Source organism: Mastigoproctus giganteus, chromosome 3 (assembly GCF_048544385.1).
Source record: "Mastigoproctus giganteus isolate SK-2022 chromosome 3, ASM4854438v1, whole genome shotgun sequence".
NCBI lineage: Eukaryota > Metazoa > Arthropoda > Arachnida > Uropygi > Thelyphonidae > Mastigoproctus > Mastigoproctus giganteus.
In genome coordinates, this window is record NC_143577.1 from 100,559,085 (window position 1) to 100,574,537 (window position 15,453).

General features: G+C 39.4%; 1 protein-coding gene across 3 annotated transcripts in view; it reads left to right on the top strand.

The window, feature by feature from the left end:
• Positions 1-15,453, top strand: part of Usp39 (ubiquitin specific protease 39) — a 324,799-nt gene that overhangs the window by 156,914 nt on the left and 152,432 nt on the right. The window lies entirely within an intron of this gene.

Consider the following 15,453-nt stretch of genomic DNA (forward strand, 5'->3'; position numbering starts at 1 on the left):
AAGGGTGTCAAGACTAATACTCAAGATTTCTATGAGGCACAATCTAAAGATTATAATGATTTATACACCAACATCGAGCCGTGATGATGAAGAGGTTGAAGAAATATACACCGAAATTGAGTGTCTTCTAGATGAGCAGAAAACCCACTACACTATTATTATGGGGGACTTCAATGCTAAGGTTGGAAAAAGGCAAAACAGCGCAGCAAGAGGAACTATAGGAAATTTTGGAATTGGTGAAAGAAATAAAAGAGGTGAAAGACTTGTGGAATTTGCATAATCTCAACGACTGTCAGTAATGAACATTTTTTTCAAGAAAAGGGTGAACAGAAAGTGGACGTGGAAGAGTCCAAATGGATTAACAACTAATGAAATCGACTTCATCCTCACTAACAAGATATATTGTGAATGATGTTACCATCCTGAATAAGGTAAATGTTGGAAGTGATCACAGAATGGTAAGATGTACACTTGATATAGATGTAGGAAAGGAAAGGAAAAAACTGACTTGAGTAAATAATACAAAGGTCTTTGAGATAACAGAGGAGGAGAAAAAGCAGTATGTACTGGAACTTAAGAACAAGTTTGAGCTTGTGCAGACTGCTCAGGACCAGGATATCGACGAGGAATATTACAACTTTCTGAACGTGATAAAGCCCAAGAAACCTATAGGGAAAAAGAAATCCAAAGAAGAAAAAAAATTAGTCAAGAAACACGTCATGATGAACCGAAGACAACAGATAAAGAGCAAGAAAAACAGTGACAGGGAGAAAATTGAGTGTACTGAGTATTAGAAAGAGACTCAGAGAAGACATAAGATTTAACACAAGAAAAGTAGAACAAGCATTAAGGGAAAACAAAGGATTTAAATCAGCAGCCATAAGCAGTAATACAGAAAGACAAATGATACTGAAACTGAAGAATAGCGATGGTGTACTTATAAACAGCAGAGAAGGCATAATTCAAATAGTAGACGACTACTATAGAGAATTATACAAGGAACGAGGGAATGATGCTAGCAGTGGGGAAGATGGATTGCAAAGTAGCAACACATACGACATACCCGATATTCTTCCTGATGAGGTTAGAACATGCATTGAAGAAAATGAAGAATCAGAAAGCCCCGGGGAAAAATGAAGTTACTGTAGAGTTGTTAAAATTGGGAGGAAGAGACATAACACAAAAACTGGCAAGGCTCTTCACAAAGTGCATTAGAAAAGGTGTGATGCCTAAGCAGTGGAATAATGCAATCATAGTTTTGCTGCATAAGAAAGGAGATAAATCAGAAATTGGAAATTATAGACCAATTAGTTTGTTATCCCACATCTACAAGTTGTTCACAAGGATCATTACTAACAGATTAGAAAGAATACTTGATGAGAATCAACCGAAAGAGCAAGTTGGCTTTAGGACAGGATTCTCAACTATGGATCACTTTCACGTAATATCACAGCTAATGGAGAAAGCAAATGAATATAAAACACCATTATGACTGGCATTTGTGGATTATGAAAAGGCATTTGACTCTATACAGCATAAGGCAATGTTTCGGGCACTGGAAAGACAAGGCATTGATACCCCATATATTATGATTTTGAAGAAAATATATGAGTGCTACCTCCTTTATTAGACTAGATAAAGACAGTAGGAAATTTAAAATCGAGAAAGGAGTTCGACCAGGAGACACAATATCTCCGAAGCTGTTTACTGCTGCCCTTGAGGAAGCTTTCAGAAGATTAGACTGGTCACAGAAAGGAGTCAATGTGAATGGAGACTACCTAAACCATTTACGATTTGTAGATGACATTGTGGTCATAAGCCACGATCCCAAAGAATTAGAGGAAAATCTTAATCAGTTATGCACAGTTAGTAAGGATTTTGGACTAAAGATGAATATGGTAAAACAAAAGTAATGATGAACAAGTATGCCACAGAAAGGGAAATAATGATTGACGGAGCAGTAATTGAAAAGGTGGAGTCATACTTATCTGGGACAAGTTATTAGCTGTAATAATGATAAATGGCTGGAAGTCAAGAGAAGAATAAAGTTTGGATGGATAGCATTCAGGAAATACATACTGAAGAGAAATATCCCAGTTTGTCTGAAACGTAAAATAATGAACCAATGTATACTTCCCACCATGACTTATGGAAGTGAAACTTGGGCACTCACCAAAAGAATGGAAGAGAAGCTGAGAACTATACAGCGAAGAATGGAACGAATTATATTGGGAATCAGACTGTTAGATAAGAAGAAAAACACATGGATTAGGGCAAACTCAAGTTAAAGGACATTCTTATCAAAACTAAAGAACTAAAATGGTCTTGGGCAGGGCCCATAGCTCGAAGACATGATGACAGATGGACTTAGAAAATAATAGAATGGTACCCAAAAGGAGCTAGAAGAAAACCTGGAAGACAAAGGCGGAAATAGATAGATGAATTTCATAAGTTTTTGGGTAGTAAATGGATGGCCAGTGCTCAAAACAGAAAGAACTGGAAAGTTGCTGGAGAATCCTTCATCCTGCAGTGGATTGAAAATGGCTGATGATGATTATAAATGGGTAGTAATCTCGATCTTATTGCATTTGCGATAATCCCGATAACTGGAATTCTGTGAGTTTTTACATTATGGTATTATGGTGAAATGTGTTTTCCTTCACTGAGATCTTTAGTCATATGAAAAACAAATTTTCAGAAACTTCTCTTCATTCCTATTTACGTATTACAATGATGAAGAGAAAGCGACCAACAGAAAGTGCAAGTGGTGGCAGTGCCAGAAACGAAACAAAATTGATTTAGAAATGAAGATGAAAATGATTAAGAAATATGAAGCAGGACAAAGTTTGTCATCTATTGCAAGGGAATTAGGTCTCACTGCTTCAACAGTGAAACTATTTTAAAGGACAGTGCGCGTGTAAAAGAGCATGTCAAAGGATCAATGCACTTCAGGTGCTATATCGAAAATGGAACAGCTATTAATAATATGGATGAAAAATCAGATTCAGAAGCAAGTGCCGCTGAGTCCAATGGCCATTCAAGCAAAAGCAAGAAGTATTTATGAAGATATTAAGGATAAGTATGGTGAACCCCAAGCCAAGTTCATGGGAAGCAGCAGGTGGTTTAATAGGTCCAAGCATCGCGCTGGTTTCCAAAACATTAAAGTATGGGGTGAAGTTGCCAATGCTGATTCTGCAGCTGCAGAGTAATTTTGTGATGTGTTGGAAAAAATTATTGATGAAAGCGGCTATTCAACACAGCAAATATTAACTTTGATGAGACTGCTCTATATTAAAAAAAAAATGACGGATCGAACATACATTACCAAAGAGGAAAAGACAGTGCCAGATTTCAAAACTTCAAAAGATAGGGCCACGCTCTTGCTTGAGGCTAATGCAGCAGAAGGTTACAGATTAATACCACTGCTTGTGTACCATTCAGGAAATCCTCATAACAATATCTCTCTTTGAGGATTGGTTTAAATGCCGCTTCATTCCCGAGGTTGAAATATATTGTAAAGACAACAATGTTCCTTTCAAGATTTTGCATTCTATTAGATTATGCTCCTGGACATCCTATGCATCTAGATTATTTCAATTCGAACGTGAGAGTCATATTTCTACTGCCAAACACGACTTCACTCATCGAACCACAAAATCAGGGTATTATTTTGAATTTAAAAGCATATTATTTACGCACATTTGCTCAGGCATTGTCTGCAGTAGACAGTGAGAAAAATTTTACGTTAAGAGACTTTTGGAAATCTTACAATATTTACCACGCCATCTTAAACATTAATAAGGCCTGGGTAGAAATTACTAAAAGTTGTTTAAATGGCACATGGAAAAAAAAATATGTCAATGACATGTAAAAGGCTTTGAAGGGTTTGAAAAAGATGAATCATATGAAGAGGTTACAGATAAGATTGTAAAGGTTGCAGAGCTACTTCAGTTGCAGGTTGTTGCAAAGATGTGGAGGAACTAATAGAGAAAGAAGAGAAGGAATTATCTAACGACGAACTTATTAACTTGCAGGCAGCGCTAGTGAAAGAAGAAAATGCTGATGAAGCTTAAGATGAACCAAATGAGGAGCCGAGACACTTCATCACCAGAGAGAGATTAGAATTGCATTTCATGAAATTGCATTGGCAGTGGTGAGATTTGAGAAGATGGATTCTCACAATGAACAGTTCTTAAAAGTTAACAGAAATGATATGCTTGCTTGCTACAAAGAAATCTATGATGAAAAGAAAAAAAGTCACCATCCAGTCATCCATTAATATGTTTTTTCATAAGGTTGAGCTTCCGATCCCTTCTAAATCTCCACAACCCTCAATCTCCGTAGCAGTGTACATATCAGCTGAAGACACTAATTCTGGCAACGATGCTCAAGAGGTAAAACTTACTGATGTTATGCTGGTCTCCTCTTTTTTGTAATTTTATAATTTTGAAATTTTTTTAATTGCACACTTTTGTAATTTTTCATGTGCATGAGATAAAAAATTCAATAAATACAATAAATAATTCTATTGACATGTTCATCAAACATTTCTTTTTTGATTCAATCAATTCAGCGAGCACAGTTGCGAGTGCTGGACAAGCATGGGGAAAATTCCAACTTACATAGAGTTCCAAGAATTACAAGGTTTTTCATACCAACAAAGAAATATTTTTCAAGATTTAGGCCTAAATGGATATCAGATGAACTAATTAGACATGTGACAGAGAAGAAAAATGCATGGGATACATATAAATTAATGGGGGACATGGAAGCCTATGATAGATATAAGCTGGTCTGTAACCAAGTTATAAAGGAAGTTAGGCCGGCGAAGGCAGATTACGAGAAACCTTTGGCAAAAGATGCAAAGAAAAACAGCAAAGAGTTCTTTACTTATGTAAACTCTAGAAAGAAAGAAAGGGATGAATCAGATTGGTCCACTTGATGTCGATGGTTCAACTGTTGATGATCCTGCTCAGGTAGCTAACAAACTAAATGAATATTTTGCATTGACATTCACACATGAAGAGTTATCAAGGGAGCGGAATGCCAGAGGTGTATTCAACTCTGGCAGTAAGCTAGATAATCTTGTAATAACTGAGAGTAAAGTGGAGGAGAAATTGTTGAAGATAAACACAAGAAAGGCACCTAGGGTGGATGGAATTTATCCAGTTATATTAAAGGAGGCAGCAAAAGAAGTAAGCAAACCCTTAGGCATAATTATGAGAGCTTCCCTGGACTCAGGAGTGGTACCCATGGACTGGAGATGTGCAAATGTGACCCCAACCCAGAAAGGAGGATCAAAGGGAGACACAGGTAATTACAGACCTCTTAGTTTAACTTCTGTTCCAGGGAAATTAGTGGAGGCACTGGTTAAAGAAGCATTGCAGGATCATCTAGACAAGAATTCAGTTATAGCTCAGATGCAGCATGGTTTTGTTAAGGGCAGGTCTTGCCTGACCAATTTGATTGGATACTATGATGTAGTCACAAAAGAACTGGATGCAGGGAATAACTTTGATATTATATACTTGGATCTTAGAAAGGCTTTTGATACTGTTGCACATGGAAGACTGCTGCACAAATTGGAGCAGTGTGGCATTGGAGGCAAATTGCTGCTATGGATAAGGGGATGGTTGAGTGGCAGAAGACAGAGAGTGGTAAACAATGGACACTGCTCATCGTGGACTAATGTTATTTGTGGAGTTCCTCATGGTTCATTGTTGGGTCCGTTGTTGTTTTCGGTGTTTATGAATGATATTGATGATGGGATATCAAGTTTAATGTCCAAGTTTGCAGATGATACAAAGGTTGGCAGGGTTGTTAAGGACACCATTGACGCTATGCTGCTGCAACAGGATCTGGAAAGGTTGAACAGATGGGCTGAGAGGTGGCAAATGAAGTTTAACATTGACAAATGTAAAGTACTACATATGGGAAACAGTAACCCCAGAGCAACGTATCAACTCTGCGGTACTACACTGACAGTGGTGGAGAATGAAAAGGACCTGGGGGTAATTGTGCAGGCAGATACGAAGTTCTCTGAGCAGTGCAGACGAGTGCAAGAGTAGCTCATGGTGTCTTGTCAATGATATACAGGAATTTTTCTAGCAGGGATAAGGAGGTGATTATTCCCTTGTATAAGGCAATGGTTAGGCTACATCTTGAGTACTGTATACAGGTCTGGAGGCCTCATTTCAAGAAGGATGTAGAGCTGCTGGAACGGGTACAGAGAAGGGCAACAAGATTAGTGAATGGAACAAAGGGTTGCTCTTATGAAGAAAGGCTTAAGTTTTGCAAATTACAGAGTCTGGAGACTAGGTACCGGCGAGGTGATCTGATAGAGGTGTATAAGGCTTTGAATGGTTTGAGCATGCTCAATGCCAATGGGATTCTTCATTTTGCTCAGAATAATCAGCTCAGAGGGCATAAATTCAAATTGAGGAAGGACGAATGTCGGATAGATGTGCGGAAATTTGCCTTTGGCCAGCGGGTGGTTGGTTGGTGGAACCGACTTCCATCACTTGTTGTTGAAGTTGATAGCCTAAACAAATTTAAGGCTCAACTGGACAGGTATTTCGACCGAACGGAGGGGTGAAATGGGAGTGGTGTGTTTTTTTTTGGCTGATGCTGAATAAGCTTACTTTCTTGCATCATATGCCTCTGCTAATGCTAATATTGATGATGGTATATCGGGCTTAATGTCGAAGTTTTCAGATGATACGAAGGTCGGCACAGTTGTTAGTGATATTAATGACAGTACGCTGCAACAGGATCTAGAAGAGTTGAGTAGATGAACTGAGAGGTGGCAACTGAAGTTTAACATTGACAAATGTAAAGTACTGCATATGGGAAGCAGTAACCCCAGAGTAACATATCAACTCTGTGGTACACACTGACAGTGGTAGAGAATGAAAAGGACCTGGGGATAATTGTGCAGGCAGATATGAAGTTTTCTGAGCAGTGCAGATGGGCTGCAAGAGTAGCTCATGGTGTCTTGTCAATGATATACAGGAATTTTTCTAGCAGGGATGAGGAGGTGATTATCCCCTTGTATAAGGCAAGGGTCAGGCCACGCCTTGAGTACTGTATACAGGTCTGGAGGCCTCATTTTAAGAAGGATGTAGAGCTGCTGGAACAAGTACAGAGAAGGGCAACAAAATTAGTGAATGGAACAAAGTGTTCCTCTTACAAAGAAAGGCTTAAGTTTTGCAAATTACAGCGTCTGGAGACTAGGCGCCTGCGAGGTCATCTGATTGAGGTGTATAAAGCCTTGAGTGGTTTTAGCATGCTCACTTCCTCTTGCTCAGAATAATCACCTGAGAGGGCATAAATTCAAATTGAGGAAACGCAGTTGTAGGATAGATGTGCGGAAGTTTGCTTTTAGCCAGCTGGTGGTTGATTGCTGGAACAAACTGTCCTCTCTGTCGTTGTAGAAGTTGATAGCTTAAATAGATTCAAGGCTGAACTTGACAAACATTTGGAGCAAGTGGATGGGTGAAATAACGGTGGTGTTTTTTTTTTTTTTTTTTTTTGGTTGATGCTATATAAGCTTGCTTTCTTGCATCATGTGCCTTTGCTAATGCTAAAATACATGCTTCTATAAAGAAATATTTTTAATGCCTGGCATTGGAACTTCTCCAATGCCATGAAAAATAACAATTCAGAAAAATCAGTTCTTTCTGATTTGCATACTCACTGTATGCAAATTTTGCTTCTCCTTTGTCAGATGACACCATTTTTCTTATATTTCTGTAATGTCTGTATGACTTATCCAGTACATTATATTCATGAAATTTTTATTTACTATTATGTTGGCATTAGTGTATGCAAGTATATGTGTGCTTGTCTGCATGTTCGCACGAGTTGCGTGCGTGCTTGCGTGTGTGTGCACGTGCGTGTTGGTCTTTTGATTGCTCTCCCACCCATCTTGCTTTTCTGGCTACTGCATGTTCAAATAGGAGCACAAGAATTAATTCCAACTCTGCTTATGGGTGCCATTAAATAATTAGTCTTCATATCCTTTCCAAACTGCCATACTGCCTTGATACTGTCAGGAAATACACAGTACAGAAATTGGAAAATGAGACTGATGTTAGAAAAAAATAGTGATCCTATGTTTGAGAAAACTAATCTTTGGTTTATTCAAAGTAACTTCCTACTGCATTCACACACTGCATACAATGATCACAAAGTGACTGGAATGGCTGGTGGGAGGCTATGACAATTATACTGTTTGATGTTCTCACCACAGCTCTTTGAATGGTGGTGTTGAGCCAAGAAAATAACAGACTTTGTCCATTTATAAATTTTGCCTTGAGCTTTGGGAACAAAAATAAGTTGCACGGGGCTAAGTGTGGTGAATGCGGTGTGGGCAACAGTATATAGACTTTTTTGTTAGCCACAAACTACAGAACAATGAGCCTTGTGGCTTCGTGCATTTTTGTGCAAGAGGAACCAACTAAACCACACACGACAGATTCTCTGCAACAGACATTTGAAAATGTCTGGATAGTAGTCTGCAGTAACACTTTGGCCATTTTGCTTCAATTCTTTGTGCACAATTTCCTTAATATTGTAGAAAGTGACGTGTTGTTTGATTTTGACCTTTTTTGCCTTTGGGAGAGTTTTCTAACTTTCATTCCACACTTTGTTGTGGAATCATACTGAAAACACCACATCTTGTCACCCATAATGATTCACTTCAGGAAGTTGGATTTTCTTTCAGCGGCCTCAGTGAGTTCTCTGCAGTGTTCAGCTTGAGCCTGTCATTGACCGTGTGTTAACGAATATGGAACAAACCACACACAGATCTTTGATTTCTTCAAATCCTTTGTTATTATTTGTCAAATGGTTTCCTTACTGGCACACAGATCTTCTGAAATCATTTGGAGCATTGCACAATGGTCATTGGTAATGATTTACCACACCTTTTCAAACAACTCTAGCATTCATACTGTTTTTTTGGGTCCCAGGTGTTGGTCGGCTTCAAGTGATTCTCTTTCATGGGCGAAATACTTATGCCACTCTCAAACACACCTGCACAAAACAGACAGTGTCTCCATACACTTGTTTAATCATTTGAAACGTTTCAGTGGCACTTTTGCTCACTTGAACAGAAAACTCGATGTTTGCTCTTTGTTCCATTGTTCCTCCACAACACAGACGAGACATGCGGTTTAGCTCATGCTGTGTTCTGAAATGGTGGCAGTTTCTACTGACCTAGAATGCAGTGCTGAAAAACAATGACCCTTTCATTTCATGTTTACTTCTAGTAGATGGCAACACCAGCACTTGTCTCATAATATCAATTTCATTTTCTAATTGCCACATATTCTTTCATCCCTTCTATTTAAGTGTAATCCATTATGGAAAAACAGTCCTTTTTGTTAACAAGTGCAGTTTCCCTGCTGAGGAAAAATTCTTGTCACGAGCCTTGCATGATCTTTCCAGGACTAAACTGATTGACAAAACTCTTCACGTCTTGCTTTAACAGAATTCCAGACATCTTTAAATAGCAGTAGTGGAATGTGATGCAAGAAAGCAAGTGTATGAGCTTATCCAGCATCAGCCAAAAAAAAAAAAAAAAAAATTTACAAAACACTTCCCTCTAAATGTTTGTCCAGTTCCTCCTTAAATTTATTTAACCTATCAACTTCCACAACGACAGATGGCAGTTTGTTCCAGCAATTAACCAACCGCTGGCTAAAGGTAAATTTCCGCACATTTATTCTACATCTGTCTTTCCTCAATTTCAATTTATGGCCCCTTAGGGTCGTAGTCTGAACAATTGGAAGAATCCCATCAGAATTCAGTGTGCTCAACCCATTCAAGGCCTTATACACCTCAATCAGATCACCTCGCAGGTTCCTAGTCTCCAGCTGCTTCAATTTGCAGAACATAAGCCTCTTTTGGTAAGAGGATCCCTTCATTCCCCTCACCAGTCTTGTTGCCCTTCTCTGTACATGCTCAAGCAAATTTATATCCTTTCTAAAATGAGGCCTCCAAACCTACATGCAGTACTCAAGGCGTGGCCTGACCATTGCCTTATAGAGAGGGAAAATCACCTCCTTTTCCTGCTAGCAAAATTCCTTTATATCATTCACAAAACCCCATGACCTGCCTGTCTGCATTGCTCAGAAAACTTCATATCTGACTGCACAATTACCCCTATGTCTTTTTCATTTTCTACCACCCTAAGTATAGTACCACACAGTTGGTACGTTTCTCTGGGGTTACTTCTACCCATATGCAGTACTTTGTATTTGTCAATGTTAAACTTCAGTTGCCACTTCTCAGCTCATCTTCCCAAATTGTCTAGATCCTGTTGCAGTAGCACACTGCCATTACTGTCATTTACAACCCTGCCAACCTTTGTATCATCTGCAAACTTCAACACTAAGCCTGATATACCTTCATCAATATTATTGATAAATATACAAAACAACAGTGGACCCAACACCGAATCCTGTGAGACTCCACTAATAACATTAGTCCACGAAGAGCAGCACCCATTGATTAACACCCTCTGTCTTCTCCCACTCAACCATACTTTTATCCATTGTACCAACTTACCCTTAATACCATTCTGCTCCAATTTGTACAGTAGTCTTCCATGTGCAACAGTGTCAAAAGCTTTCCTGAAATCCAAGTATATGATATCAAAATTATTTTTTGCATCCAGTTCCTTTGTATGATGTAACCACATCATAATATCCAATCAAATTTGTCAGACAAGACTTTCCCTTAACAAATCCATGCTGTGTCTGAATTATTGCTGCAGTCTTGTTTAGATGATCCTGCAATGCATCTTTGGTCCTTGAGGTTGTCACAGACATTCTCTCAGATATGCCAGACAAGCTGTACTTGCTACCTGGGAGTCTAAAACGCTGATGGAATTGATATTCGGGTGACACTCAGTTTAAGCGGACCCAATTTCGGCGAAGTTTGGACGGTCTGTGACATGACAGTCAAATCCTCTGGTTGCACCTTCACGATGGTGGGACTGTTAGTAATCCTGGGGATAACCTTCATGCTCAAGCACATGGGGGGTGACCACCCATGTGTGAACCAACGTAAGCAGGGGTCGAGGTGTGATGCCCACACTACATGGAGGAATGCTGCCCCCTCTGTGTTACCAGGCAGTACTAGGTGGTAGATGACTCATCAACCGGTGCAATACCACCACTTTGCTTATTGGAGGCGCTTGAAGTGGGGGAACCCATGTTTAGTTGCCAGAGTCAATTTCCGGTCAACCCTTCCCATCTCTTCCATCATGAAGTATGATTGATGAATTTTGAGGTTATGATGAACATCGTGGTGAGATCCAATCTTCCTTACATTTTGAGGGTACAGCTCTAAAACGGTATTCGCAGGCCGGTCACTAGTCAGTACATTGGACCGAACCTATTAGTAACTCTTTAGGGCTTCCAGATCAGCTAGTATAAAGTCTTCCTACCTCTACTCTGCCAGATAGTGTTTGGATGGAGTCCGAGTAGTTTGTATGTGAGGGACATTGTCGAGGCCACGTTATATCAAGGATCCGGGTATATTCTTACCACGTGTACACCATATCGAAAATTTTCATTACTTCATACCGCATGTTCCACTCACTTTTTGTTACTATTGAATACACCATGAATTGTCAAACTAATAAACTTATCTGCAAAAAGATCTAAACCTCTCAAACACATCCTAATTCATTTCACAAATATATGTGGTCTAAATTCTAATCTCAACGATGTCCATTTCCACTTGCAGTCTGCCAAACCCCATGTACTTTTTCTGACAGAATCTCAGTTATCAGTTGATTCAACTACTGCTCATCTCAGTTGCCCAAATTATTTGCTGTATGATTCCTTTCACCTCAAAGGTGGTACTTGTGCATATGTCTGTTCCAATATTCCCTGTCAGTGACTTGATAATTTGGAATCTCCTCTTTTCGTTCTTCTCTGGCTTAAAATCTTTCTTCCTCATTGTGTCAAATTCATTTGCTGTCTCTACCGTTCTCCTAACTCCACTCACAACTTGGAGCTCTTTGACTTCCTCTCTTTGCAACTTGACTTTCTCCATTCCAACTTTCATAACATTGAGGTAATTTTCCTTGGTGATTTTAATTTCACAACTCCAGCTGGATTCCGTTATCCAGTCACACTGACCCAGCAGGTCAAAATGCTGAGGCTTTTGCAATTACTAATAACCTTGCACAGATTGTTCATTTACCTACAAGAATACCTGACAATCCTAATCATACAGCCAAAACGCTTGAACTTTTTCTCACAAACAACCCTTCTAAGTACACGGTCGAAGTGAGAGGTCCTTTAGGCACTTCAGATCACAACTTGGTGATTGTCTCTTCTCCTGGCGCCTCCGTAGCCAGGTGGGCAGGAGCAGCAGTGCGTAGCACAGGCTTCTTGATTAGACCTGGGTTTGAGCCCGTGACCACCAAATACGGAGGTTGCGGAAATTTCAGGAATGACCACCGCATATCCATGGAGCAATATGGCCTTAGTTGCTAATGCTCCTGAAAACAAAATAACAACAACAACAACAACAAGTCTCTTCTCCAATGGAGCCTTTATCTCATGGCTGTTCCCAACCTCATGTTGTTTGGCATTACAAGAATGCAAAATGGGATGACCTGCGAGACTTCTTTTCTTCTTTTTTTTAAGTCAGTTTTCGGTTTCAAAACTTCTGATGTCAATGTTTGCTCAGATCGTGTCAGCGAAATTATTCTTGGAGGAATGGAATCCTTTATCCCACACCCCACTTTAAAATCTTGTCCTTTATCTAAACCTTGGTTTTCTAATAAATGTGCTAAGTCTGTTCAAGAGAAAAATGTTGCATATCGTAATTGGCTTGTTTCTAATTCTTCAGTGTCATTTTTTGCCTACAACAAAGCTCGCAACAATTGTAAAGCAGTTATTAATCAGTCCAAACTAGAGTTTGTACATGCTAAGAGTAGAAAGCTTGCTTCTTCCCCTAATGGTAGCCGAGCATTCTCGTCTCTTGCCAAAGCCATTGGCTGCAACTATTGCCCATCTCTGCTCCCACCTCTGTCCAAACCAGACGGTTCTGTTGTCACTTCAGCCAAGGATAAAGCTGACTTGCTAGCATCCCATTTTCCCTCCAACTCCTGTATTAATGATCTTGGTAAAACACCTCCCACCATTCCCAATACCTTCCATTCAATGCCTCCTGTGGTCTTCCGTCAAAAGGATATCAGAAGGATTTTGACGAATCTTAATGCCAAGAAAGCTCCAGGTCCCGATGGTATTTCTCCAGTTGTTCTCAAAACCTGTGCTCCTGAACTTACTCCTTTTTTTTTGTTGCCTTTTTTCACTTTCTTATTCCAAAGGTGTTTTTCCTTCTGCTTGGAAATTTGCTAATATCCAGCCAGTTCATATAAAGGGTGACAAATCCCTCCCATCCAATTATCGTCCCATTGCAATTACTTTTACTCTTTCTAAAGTAATGGAGAAATCAATTAACCGCCAACTGTTAAACTACCTAGAAACCTTCCATCTGATCAACGATCGCCAGTATGGATTCTGTCAGTGTCGATCCACTGGTGATATTCTGGCTTACATTACCAATTTATGGACAAATTCAATGGATAAGTTCAGTGAAACCCAAGCAGTTGCTCTTGACATCTCAAAGGCTTTCGATCGTGTTTGGCATAAAGGTCTTCTAAACAAATTTCCATCTTATGGTTTGCCAACTGTTTTTTGTAATTGGTTATCCAGTTTTCTCTCTGATCGGTCACTGATGGTGATGGTAGATGGCTCTCTGTCTTCTAACTTCTCCACTAATGCCAGTGTCCCCCAAGGTTCAGTTCTTTCCCCCACTTTTTTCCTTTTGTATATTAATGATCTTCCATCGACTGGAAATCCTATCCATTGTTTTGCCGATGATAGCACATTGCATTCCACTTTCCATTTTGAGAAACCTTGCCCTGCTCAATCAGCTTCAACTTCTGAAAAATCTGCTACTAATTCCTTCAATGCCAATCTCCAGGTAATTCTCCAGTGGGGCAAAGACAACTTAGTTGATTGCAATCCTTCTAAAACTCAGTCTTGGCTTATATCTTGCCAGAAGGATTCTTCTGTCCTATGCTTATCTTTGGTGACACTCCGATTTCTAGGCAAAATGATTTATCTCTTTTGGTGATTACCCTGACTTCTAATCTCTCTTGGCACAAGCACATTTCAAATATTGCTTCCTCTGCATCTAAAAAACTTGGTTTTTTCTTTCGCTCTCGGCATTACTTTTCTTCCAAACAGCTGTTCACTCTTTACAAATTGCAAATCTGCCCTACAGTGGAATATTGTTCCCACATCTGGGGTGGTGCTCCGAAAACCTCTCTCAGGCTTCTTGATTCTGTTCAGAAGAGGGCAGTTAGGTTAATTAATGATTCATCTCTAACAGAGTCTCTCCACTCGATGTCTCATAGACATACTGTTTCTGCTGCATGCCTCTTCTACAGATATTTCCATGGGCATTGTTCTTCTCAATTGGCTTCTATAATTCCCGCTCTCTCTTTCAAAACAGTCCAATCACATGCCGCCATCAGCCAACATCCATTTACTGTCCAACTCCAAACTCACAGAACCAACTTTTCATCTTCCTCGTTTATTCATTCAACTGCTTTTTTTCTGGAACAACCTTCCTTCATACGTATTTACTGAAAATTACAGTCCACAGAAGTTTAAATCCATTGTCAACAAATATCTTCTTTCGTCTACTCAACCTCCAACCCAAGCACGGTGCTAAGTACTATAGGTTCTAATACCCCTCATGTTTGGGGTTTACATAAAAAAAAAAAAAAAGTGACTTCATTATTTTACGTGGAACAGAAGTTAAACTAACTGGTCTGTAATTTCTTGTATCACCCTTCGATTTCCCCTTTGTGAATTGGGGATACATTTACATATCTGCAGTCCATGGGGATCTCCCCTGATTCCAAGAATGCTCTCATAATTATGGCTAAGGGTTTGTTTAGTTGCTTTGCCGCCTCCTTTAACATAACTAGATAGATCTCAACAACCCCAGGTGCTTTTCTTAAGTTTAACTTCAACAAGTTCTCCTCCACTTTGCTTTCAGTTATTACAAAATCATTAAGTATCCTGCTACCATTTGATAACCTTCTGCCATTTTCAAACCTTAATAATTCCTCATGTGTGAATGTAGATGCAAAATACTCGTTCAGTTTGTTTGCTATCTGAGCAGGATCATCAACAGTCGAACCATCGATATCAAGTGGACCAATCAGATTCATCCCCTTCCTTTTAGAGTTTATATAAGTAAAGAAATCCTTGCTGTTTTTCTTAGCATCTTTTGCCAGGGATTTCTCGTAATCTGCCTTCGCCTGCCTAACCTCCTTTGTGACCTGATTACAGACTAACTTATATCTGCCATAGGCTTCTCAGTCGCTTGATAATTTATATGCATCCCATG